The sequence below is a fragment of the Triticum dicoccoides genome, chromosome 5B (genome assembly GCF_002162155.2).
Source record: "Triticum dicoccoides isolate Atlit2015 ecotype Zavitan chromosome 5B, WEW_v2.0, whole genome shotgun sequence".
Classification (NCBI taxonomy): Eukaryota; Viridiplantae; Streptophyta; class Magnoliopsida; order Poales; family Poaceae; genus Triticum; species Triticum dicoccoides.
The window spans coordinates 554,626,272-554,638,102 of record NC_041389.1 but is presented as its reverse complement, the minus strand read 5'-3'; positions in this window follow the sequence as shown (position 1 = coordinate 554,638,102).

Genomic DNA, 11,831 nt, shown 5'->3' with positions numbered 1-11,831 from the left:
CCCCCCCAAGTCATTCGTTTCGATCCTTTCAGTAATCGAGCCACTTGGCTCTTTGTTTTGTTTCTTGTAAACTCTTCTTATTTAATGTGATGTGACAAAGCTTTTGCCCGAGTTTCAAAAATGAAGAATAAAATCACACATTCAACCATCATCCGGTGTGAATACTGTATTATCATTGGTGATGTCACAAAGTGAAGTAGAAGCAAAGACGGTTTGAATGTTAACCTTGATTCAATTGATAATCATATTTCCCAAGGGCACATGTAATAAACTAGTTTGTTCATATACCACAAGGGTCTATATGGCATACATATAATTTGAATGTGTCTCTAGCACAAATGTTCTATCTACAAGAATGGCGTGCTAGCACTTTAAGTGCACTAGTACATAATTAGATATTAGAAGCGTGCCTCGAAAGTGGTTTTGTTCAAGGCAAAGCAAAGCCACATGCCCCATCAGAGGCGGTTGTTTTTGTTACCCAAAGTACCGAGGGCGGTTAGAACTCTGAAACCACCTGTAGTAAAAGGTTGAGGTGTTGGTACTATGGAACCGCTTGTAGTTTCCATACATCACATGTATTTTTAGTATCAAAACTACTCCTGGTTTGTGATACATCACACACACCCATTTCCCTTCTATCTCGATGTGGATTCTCCTTCACCCTTCTTCATTTTTATTTTTTTGCCCCTCCCTTCCATAACCCTAGCACCCTGTCACATTCACCTCCCCCATGCATACCAAATCTTGAGCGCGACTTTGATGGGGACCGCCATCCATGGAGGCCTCTGATGAACCAAGGTGTGGCCATGTCAGATCTGGTGGGCTGCATATTAGACCGAGGCGGCTCACGAAGGGGAGGGGCACGGTTGAGGCTATCTGGAGGAGAATGTCATTGTCATAGACCTCCACCGGCAGAGTACATCACCGATTTATAGGTAAAATTGAGAATGATTTACTAAACTACATTGAGTTGTGAACTTTAAATGATTTCGTTCATACATAGGTCTTGAGTCGCAGTGTGACCCAGTACATATAGAATTAACTAAACTATTTGTGGTGGCTGCGGTAATGGCGCGGGGCGTGCTGCCGCGGAATGTAGCATCGGCAGACCCTATCTTGCGGAAACCGGCCAGGGTGGTCTTGTCTCACGATGTCCATGAGAGGATGGAAACCTAGATCTCACAGAAATAGGCCAGGGCAGCTGCGTCCTATGCCAGAAATGAGCCATCATTGGGGCGAGGGTAGGCACCCGTTCCCTAATCTGGCGGTCCTTGGAGCCCATCTTCTGAGCAGCCTCCATTGTGAACTCCAAATCATCCCACCACAATGTTGTTGTTCTTTCTCCTCCTGTTATTGCTTGATGGGTGGTGGTGGGGGGGTCTTGGCAACGTCGGCCATTGGGTCGCAATATGCCATTGAGAAAGTAGAGAAGTGGAAGGGGAGGTGCAAGAGAGGGGAGTGCAGGGGAAGGCGCCGACCATTTATATCCGTGACCGGCTGGCGACCGAACAAGGATTGAGGGTGGGTGGTTGGGTAGGCGGCAGGGTGGCCTTTAAGGGGCCCATTTCGTGGTGGGAAACACGACACAACTTTGGTTATGGTGCAGCCTCCTCTTGTTGCAATGTGAGCTTGCATATTCCCTCCCTTCTATTTGACCTTGCATGCAACGATTTAATGCACCACCGAATCTGACACGTGGGATGGAGGTAATTAAAATTGGTACTGACAAACTAGAAAAGCAAAAAAATGAGATAGGCCCTTTAAGATAGAAGGGTGTTAGTAATAATCATCCAAATTATTAAGTATGCATACATCACTATTAAGTATCTAGAAAATGAAATTGTTGTTTATTTTGCGCAAATAGGGTTTTGTACACATATCATTGCTATTGCGATATTTTAATATGCACAAATCACCATTTTTGTTGTAAAAGTGTTTTGTGCAGCGTAACTAAAGTGTCACATTGGTGGTGTAGCTTTATTTTGTGTGTACATCATGTCAAAGTTGTTATCTAAATGGTGGCAACTATTATAGTACATAGCTGACAACTCATGAGAATTCTTTCTGATGTAGCATGGCAATCTTATCTGTTGATAGTTAACCATGCCATACTATCTATAGCACGTCAATTCTTCCCGCTCTAGCATGACAATTCCTTTGTATTTAGATTCATGGCAACTGTAATTGGGGGGGGGGGGGATGAAGGCTGCCAGGCAGACAACCATGATCTACATGGTAAAAGCGAAGGATTGACACTAGTAGAAAACAAGGTACTAGTCCTGGTTCCAGAGGGCCTTTAGTCCCGGTTCTGGAATGGGGACAAATCAAATGGGACTAAAGACCAAAACCTCTAGTCCGGTTGCTTACGAACCCGAACCGAGACAAAAGGGGCTCCACGTGGCCGCTGCGGGGCGCCCAAGAAGGAGGACCTTTAGTCCCGGTTGATAACACCAACCGGGACCAAAAGGCAGCCACACGTCAGCAGCTCGCACGCACTGGGGTGTTTGTTTTCTTTAAAGGGGGGTTTATGGGTTTTGGATGGTTCATTTAGGGGTTTAATATTGTGTTAGCTAGCTGATACGTCTCCAACGTATCTATAATTTTTGATTGTTCCATGCTATTATATTATCTGTTTGGATGTTTAATGGGCATTAATATGCTATTTTTTATTATTTTTGGGACTAACCTATTAACCGAGGGCCCAGTGCCAGTTTCTTTTTTTTGCAGAAAAGGAATACCAAACGGGGTCCAAACAAAATGAAACCTTCGCGATGATCTTTCTTGGACTGAAAGCAAACTAGAAGACTTGGAGATGAAGTTGGAGATGCAACGAGGAAGCCACAAGGCAGGAGGGCACGCCCCCACCCTCACGGGCCCCTCATGGCTCCCCTGACCTAGTTCCTTCGCCTATATATACTCTTATACCCTAAAAACATTAGGGGAGCCACGAAACCACTTTCCACCGCCACAACCTTATGTACCCGTGAGATCCTGTAACATCCTAATTTTCAATTTGGATGTTATACATAGATCATTATATGCATATCATATTTTATTTGCATTTTGGTTGTGATCCTAGAAATCTTAAGCAACTCAAGGACCCAAGGAGAGAGTTGGAGGTTTCACTAAATTTTCATATTTGAATTTATTTCAAATTTGAAAAGAGGATCAATTTGATTTTAATATTTTTCTCTCCAATTATTTTCAATAATAAAAATAAATGAGAGAAGATAATATGGCTTCTTCAAACAAAAGAGAAAAATAATGGAGTAGAAATTTTAAAATCAAATTATTATTATTATTTGTATTTTTTTGCTATTTTATTTGAATTAGAGAAAACTTGCATTTTTTTGAAAATCGCATTTTTAGTCCAGAAAAATGTTCATCTTGTCCTAAATATTAGGTTTGGACGATGAAAATTGTTTCTGGAATTTTTTTAGAATTTTTTTATATTTTATTAGGATTTTTCTTTCGCGGCGAAATTATTTAAAAAAACTCTCCGGATCGACTGGGCCGAAACCCACCCGGCCCGTCCGACTCGTGTCGCCTTCCTCTCCCGTGCAGATGCCGGACTCCGGCAGGAGGAGTCCGGGTCAGCCACCGTCGTCGCCCCCTGCCCAAGGCAACCCCCCGAGGCCCTTTATATAGCCGCCGCCGCCACCGCTCGCCTCCTCACCTCGCCCCGCCTCCCGCAGCACCGCCACCGCCGTAGCTCGCTGCACCGCCGCCCGTGCTGCTACAGTCGCCCGCGCCACCGTCGCCTTGTGCCGCCGTTGCCAGGAGCCCCGCCGCCCGCACCGCCGTACGTCGCCGCCCGACGCCGCCCGCACCCGATCCGATCTCGTCATCGGCCGGTCAACTCCGGCGAACCGATAAGAACCGCCCGCTTCAATCGATTTTATCTTGTTTTTTTCGGTTTTAGGTTAGATCGATTTTTAGTTTTCTTAGTCTAATTAGTAAACATTCACCCGTTCGTTCGGTTTAACGAACGGTTTTCATTTGTTTAGTTCTGTTAAGGAACGCTCGCACGATAGATTTTTCTTTTTAGTTTTATTTTCAGCCAGGGACCTATCCGCGAATAAGTTTTATCACGATTTAGCCCCTGATCTTAAAACTAGCATAACTTTTTGCTCTTTTGTCCAAATTAGATGAAACCAGCACCTAAATCTTCGTAACGATCTCTTCTTTCCAGTTAACAAACTTGAACATGTTTTTGACGATTTAAAATTTGAGTTTAGTTCAGATTAGTAAACGATCTTGTTTCGTTCATTTCTTGAGTTTAGTATCTCCGTTTGAGTTGATTCTTTTTGCAAATCGTAGCTAATCACATGTACCTACTGTTAAGATCTAATCCACATGAAAATAATGCTGTTAGGTTTTGTTTTCTATTTAGTTTAGTCATTTGCTTAATTCGAGTTCTATTTGGATCTTTTTTCAATTTCTCTTGTTTCGTTTGAGTGATTGCTTATGTATGCTACTGTTTGTCTATGGTAGATTACCCAAAGTGTGAAGCTTGTTACTACGAATCTCTAAAGTTTGCAGATCGTTAGCAAGGCAAGTTACACTTTGATCATACTCTTCTATACCTATTTTTTATTATGCATTAGTTATGCCCCTCAAATATTTGCATGAGTAGGATTGGGAACATGTGGTTTGGTTGTAGTACTTGAGGTAGGAACCTAATACCTTTTGATCACCCCGGGGATATACGTTATGCTTTATTAATGCTTATCCATGCTCATAGACGGGGATTGGATCGTGATTCACATGGAAGTTATGAGAGTTATTAATTTGGATAACATTAAGGTGGCAACTTTAATACACATCTGGGTGGATTGGTTGGGGCACCTGGGGAACCCAGTGTTGTCCATTAAGGGAAATCCCGGGGTACCCGTGTGATTTTTCCTCGGTTCGCCACCCAGGCTCAAAGGGATCATATGATATTTCATGACTAGAAACTTCCGTGTGCAGCCACAAGCCATTATGGGCTCTGGCATAGTTGAGTAAGTTGTATGAGCTCTCGAAGAGGTGGACTAGCAAATGTAGAGGGAAAGTAGGTGTACAGGTCTGCCGAAGTAGAGAGTTAATGCTTCAGAAAGACTATGTCTCGATCTTCCGATCATGGATGCGGTCGAGTCTTGTGGGGAAAAGTGCACAACCTCCGCAGAGTGTATAAACTAATCATGGTTAGCCGTGTGATACGTCTCCAACGTATCTATAATTTTTGATTGTTCCATGCTATTATATTATCCTTTTTGGATGTTTATGGGCTTTACTTTACACATTATATCATTTTTGGGACTAACCTACTAACCGGAGGCCCAGCCCGTATTGCTTTTTTTGGCTATTTCAGTATTTCGAAGAAAAGGAATATCAAACAAAGTCCAAACGGAATGAAACCTTCGGGAGCGTGATTTTTGGAACGAACGTGATCCAGAGGACTTGGAGTGCAAGTCAAGAAGCAGCCGAGGCGGCCACGAGGGTGGAGGGTGCGCCCCCCTATCTCATGGGGCCCTCGGGCAGCCACCGACCTACTTCTTCCTCCTATATGTACCCACGTACCCCGAGAACATCCAAGGAGCCACCTAAAAACTATTTCCACCACCGTAACCTTCTGTATCCGCGAGATCCCGTATTGGAGCCTTTGTCGGTGCTTCGTCGGAGGGGGAATCGACCATGGAGGGCTTCTACATCAACACCATAGCCCCTATAATGAGTTGTGAGTAGTTTACCACAGACCTTCGGGTCCATAATTATTAGCTAGATGACTTCTTCTCTCTTTTTGGATCTCAATACCATGTTCTCCTCGATCTCCTTGGAGATCTATTCGATGTAACTCTTTTTGCGGTGTGTTTGTCGAGATCCGATGAATTGTGGGTTTATGATCAAGTTTATCTATGAGAAATATTTGAATCTCCTCTGAATTCTTTTATGTATGATTGAGTTATCTTTGCAAGTCTCTTTGAATTATCAGTTTGGTTTGGCCTACTAGATTGATCTTTCTTGCAATGGGAGAAGTGCTTAGCTTTGGATTCAATCTTGCGGCGTCCTTTCCTAGTGACAATAGTGGCGGCAAGGCACGTATTGTATTGTTGCCATCGAGGATAAAAAGATGGGATTTATATCATATTGCATGAGTTTATTCCTCTACATCATGTCATCTTTCTTAATGTGTTACTCTGTTCTTATGAACTTAATACTCTAGATGCATGCTGGATAGCGGTCGATGTGTGGAGTAATAGTAGTAGATGCAGGCAGGAGTCGGTCTACTTGTCGCGGATGTGATACCTATATACATGATCATGCCTAGATAATCTCATAATTATTCGCTTTTCTATCAACTAGCAAAGTGGCCCGCTCGATGCGCGGGCTAGAGTTTTATAGATTCTAATAAATAGACCATATTATTGAGTTTGTCTAATAGAAATTGGAACCAAGTGTGATGACATTTACAAATATAATTCTTTAGTGGACATAGTTCGGAGGGCAACACATAAAGTATTTATTTACTTATATGAAAAAATGCATTATTTATGTAATAATAGGTTTAGTTGACTATCATTTTAAATTTGGTACCTACTGATATCTAAATATGGCCAAGACATTTGTAAGCATATTGAGATAAAGTTGTGATAAAGTTGTGAGAAACTACAAATGTATTAACCGTGTATTATTACTTTGTCTAAATACGTAGTACAAAATTCCTATTACTCAAAGATGGTACTATAATCTCGTGAAAATAATATGCATTCAACTTGTGCTCAGTAAAATAATAGATCCAACAAAAGGTGAGAAATGGATAAAATGACTCACAAAGGAGCACGTAAATCCTTTAGTTGTTCCATGTTGGTTCCCATAGTGTACATCAAGTGTTTTTTGAAATATTTTGTACAAAAGGTTGAATAATGAGATGGTGTGCTATGTTGCTCAATTAAATGCAGAATAAGTAAAAATCTTAGATCAGACTGACTGAAATTTTTGAGTTGAAACTATGAAATTATGCATGCAAGTAGATGTGAACTCTACTTTTTTCTTAAACACATGTAGCTAGTTTAGTACATTTGGAATGTCTATGGATACTTATCATTACTGCCTATAGAGATTATATATACCAATTTTATACTTGTATTCTATGTTAGACATTTTGATAAGCTACTATTTTATGGTAGTACACACGTTTTGGTCATCTCTGCTTACAGAGACACCTCTAATCTTGAAAGACTGATGATGCCAATGTTTTGTGAAAAAACAAAATTCTTAATTTTAAGATGTTTGAAATATAATCTTGTGGATCTTGCTAACTGAAGATAGGACTACTGTGCAGTACATGTGGACTACTCTGTTGGTACGTCCGGAGGTCATGTGGTGCAGCCAAGTTTTGAGGAAAAAATGAGTATATATGAGTGTTACAAATTTACAAAGCATGTTCACAATGGAGCAATCAGTGGGATAAATCATTTATTCAGTAAATGTAGACAGAAGCTATAATCTCTTATCGCTCAGCAGGAATATTTCTGATGGGTATGCTTATGGCATGTTTTAATCAGTCACGATGCCCCTAAATCAAACAGGACAATCATGTCCTAGTACAGGACCTCGTTTTTTTCTAATCAAAACCTAAAGTGACCAAAAGAATGTATCAGCTAGCTTGTACATTCTTCTAAAAAGAAGCTGGCTTGTACATGTGCTGGTAGATGCCGAGTACATATTGGTGCAACCGGCCGTCAACTATCACTAGTAGAAAAACACTAATTAGTCCCAGTTCGTAAGGGCCTTTAGTCCCGGTTCATGAACCGGGACTAATGGGTCGTTACAAATACCTCCACCCATTAGTCCCGGTTCAAACACGAACCGGGACAGATATGCCTCCACGTGGCCGGTCCGCCAAGCCCAGTCAGGGGAGCCTTTGGTCCCGGTTGGTGGCACCAACCGGGACCAAAAGTCCATGTTTTTTTACAAAAGTGGCTGCTTTAGGGGTTTTGGGGGTTATTTTTAGGTTGTTATTAGCTAGCTAATAGAGAGAAGTGTCCTCTCTTATATCTTCGTCCTTGGTTTATCAACGATGCTGCTATGTTCATTTCACCCGCTGATATAACATGCTCATGCATGCTCGCATCATACATCATCATATATAATAGCAAGTCGTACTAATATCATGCATCATCATACAACTTCTACTCGTTATTAATAATAAGTCATACGATCATCATCCTCATAGTCATCGAACCCAACCCTACATAATTGTTCTTAGCACATGATCATCAGTATCAGGTAGGACCTAAACACCCTTAAGGTAAAATAGCATAAAACAATATAGACCCTGACTCTCCATTATGAAGAATGGCGATCATCCTGTCTCCAATTCTTGCCCTTCGCTGCTTGTTGCTTCCAAGAAGCTCCTTACGACTGTCCATACATTTTTTCCATTCTTTGATTGTTATGTCTCCACTTCTTTTAGAAACCCGGTATGGACAGTTGAGATTCGTAGGACGACCTGGTTGTATGTTCAAAACATGAAGGCTACCATGCGTATACATCAGATGAGTAACACAATCATTTGAGATTATCTGTTGAAAAACATAGTAATAACTTCGTAGTTAGCAATGATGTACTAGTTTTAGAAGTGTGCAAAAAGATGCACGGATGTTGTAATAGTAAAAAATAATCTTACCAGGGTATCTCCATGGTAGTTACCGTAGTTCAACACGTGCACTAGTGGCACGTATTGACCATAATGTTGAGGAGTTTGATTGTAGATATTGTAATTCTCAAGATCAGTACAAAATGCGACCAGATGATTTTTCTCCTGATAAGTTAATTCGGAGCCTTCGGTGTAGTAGGTTCTGTCTACCATCTTCCGCACATTCTTTGAAGAATGAAAATAAGCTGTCAATGGAGATAATTTGTCAACTATTTTGAAATAAATAATATAAATTACTTAATAACTATGTTAAGCTCACATGGGGGAAGAATTGGAGGTGTATCCACAAGGACCCAAATCGAAGGTCTCTCTTGCTCGATTGTAGGATCACCAAGATTCATGGTGACAAGCATACCCTCATCAAGACCATACATCTTGCAAAGTGCTTCCCAATTTTTGCAACCAAAATGGGTTACACTCTGAGCATTGTACTACTTTACTTGAAAATCCACACCATGATGGGTACTTAGAATAATTTTTTTGGTTTTGAAACTTTCATGGTCTTCAAAACTCATCCTCTCCAAGACATAGCGTCTTGCAAAGCATGCGATAAGCTAGTCGAATTGGAAAAGATGAAAAATATTGTCATGATTAAAATAGTTGAAGTCATGATTAATTACGAAAAAAAACTATTGTCGTCGGTTGCGTACCGTATGAACATCGAAGGTCTCCTCGAGCTTAATGCTGAAGCGACGATCTTCGTCCAGCTCAATGAACCTGTCGCAGATACCTCGGTCGTCGTGGCACCAGTCGCACTCCCCCGGGCGGTTTTCGTCGTCCGAGTACGACATTTCCGGCCTATGTTCATAATTCCAATATTAAACTAGATTATTAATCACGGATTGACTATCGGTGATGTACGTAGCTCCTCCTTTTATTCCCGAGTGCATTATTACATCAAATTGTCTAGCACACGGGAATGAAGGAGAACTTATCCAATATGAGCATTCAATAAGCAAAACCAAATCATAAAATAAGCAAAACCAAATCATAAAATAAAGTAGTATTCAAATTAGCATGCATTCAATAATTATAAGCAAAAGTACATCATCTCTTGGTGTATGTACATCGTCGAATATTATCACTAATATAGCATCACTAAATACAACTAGAACCGTAGCGCCCGACGGGTATCGACGCGGGCGGTGGACACCCAAAGATAAGGAACCATCACATGCTCATAGCTCCAGTGAGATCCCTGAAGAACCTGTCAGGTATTGTCGAACCTACCCTCCAATGCAACCATGTAGCGACGGACGTGCTCGTCCTCCTCGCTGACACGGTGACGTACCACCTCCGCGGTGTCCGGAAGCCCTGGCACTGTCACTGGCCCACGTGACCGCCACCAAACAAGGATCGGGTCAACAACGGGCTACCTCCTCACCAACCTACGTCCCCCGGAAGGTAGCACCTCCCAATACCAGCCCGGCGGAGCCCAGTCCCGAACATGGCCCTGATCAAGCAAGCCTCCACCGCCGAGTCGACGACGACGAGGATGCGGGATAGGCATCACTGATGTCGATGCGGGAACTACTTCTATATATAGTTAAATAAAGTAGTTTTATTAATTAAATCAACTATCTAGTTCAACTACTAATTAAGCACTTACTATAAATAAATAAAGTACTACTTACTAAAAACAAACTACTTCTATATATAGTAAAATAAATTAGTTTATTAAATCAACTAGCTAGTTCAACTATATATATATATGAAGCACTTACTATAAATAAAATAAAATAGTACTTACTAAAAATATGAACTACATATTAATTACACAATCTAAATTACACAATATGAACTACATATCTAAATTACACCACATCTAATCTAACAAAAAGATCTACACATCTAATCTAACAAAAAATCTACTAACATAAAAAAATATAACATAATATGAACAAATTAATTACACAATCTAAATTACACAATATGACACATCTAATCTAACAAAAAAAATCTACTAACAGAAAAAAAATCTAACATAATATGAACAAATTAATTACACAATCTAAATTACACAATATGAACTACATATCTAAATTACCACAAATCTAATCTAACAAAAAAAATCTATGAACTATACAAAAAAATCTAAAAAAATCTAACAAAAATAAAATAAAGTTGCTCACGGCCGGCGACGGCGACGGCGACGGCGACGGCGACGGCGAGGTGCAGCAGGGCGGGCGGCGACGTCGGGGCGGTGACGGCGTCGAGGCGGCAGGGCGGGCGGTGACGACAGCGGGGCGGGGCGGCGACGGCGCGCGTCGGGGCGGCAGGGCGGGCGGCGACGGCGTCAGGGCGGGGCGGCGGCGGCGAGGTGGCGGCAGGGGACGGCGCGCGGTGTCGGGAGAGATCGAAGTCGGGGCGGGGCGGCAGTGCTACTTATATAGCAAAGGCTTTGGTCCCGGTTCTTCCCTCCAACAGGGACCAATGCCCCTCTTTTGTCCCGGTTGGAGCCACCAACCGGGACCAAAGGTCTTCGTTGGTACCGGTTGGTGGCAGCAACCGGTACCAAAGAGGGGCATTGGTACCGGTTGGCGCCACCAACCGGTACCAATGGACCCGTCTAATTTTTTTATTTTCTGTAGCTGTTTTTTAGTTGATTCTTTCTGCAGCTGTTTTTTTAGTCCCACCTCGCCAAGCGAGAGGCACTCGCAGCTGTTTATAAGTCCTAAGTGCAGAGACGATGAAGAAGAGGCTCAATGCTCACCTACACGTTGGTTAGCTTCAAGCCTTGAGGAATAGGGTAGACTGCACAGAGCTATGTGCAGTGCGGTTGACACTATTCCGAAAGGCTTGAAGCAAATTAACGAGCATTGCGCCTCTTTTTGATTTTTAATGACTTATTTTTAATAGTTGTGATTAACTTAACTAAAAAATGAGCATAGATGCTTATTTTTAATGACTTATTACAACTCAGAAATAAAAAGAAAAAAATAAATATAGCAAAAAAGAAAAAAAACTACATAAAAAACTACTCAGAAATAAATATAAGCAAAAATAGTTGTGATTAACTTTACTAAAAAAATGAGGATAGATGCTTATTTTTAATGACTTATTACAACTCAGAAATAAAAAGAAAAAAATAAATATAGCAAAAAAGAAAAATAAACTATATAAAAAACTA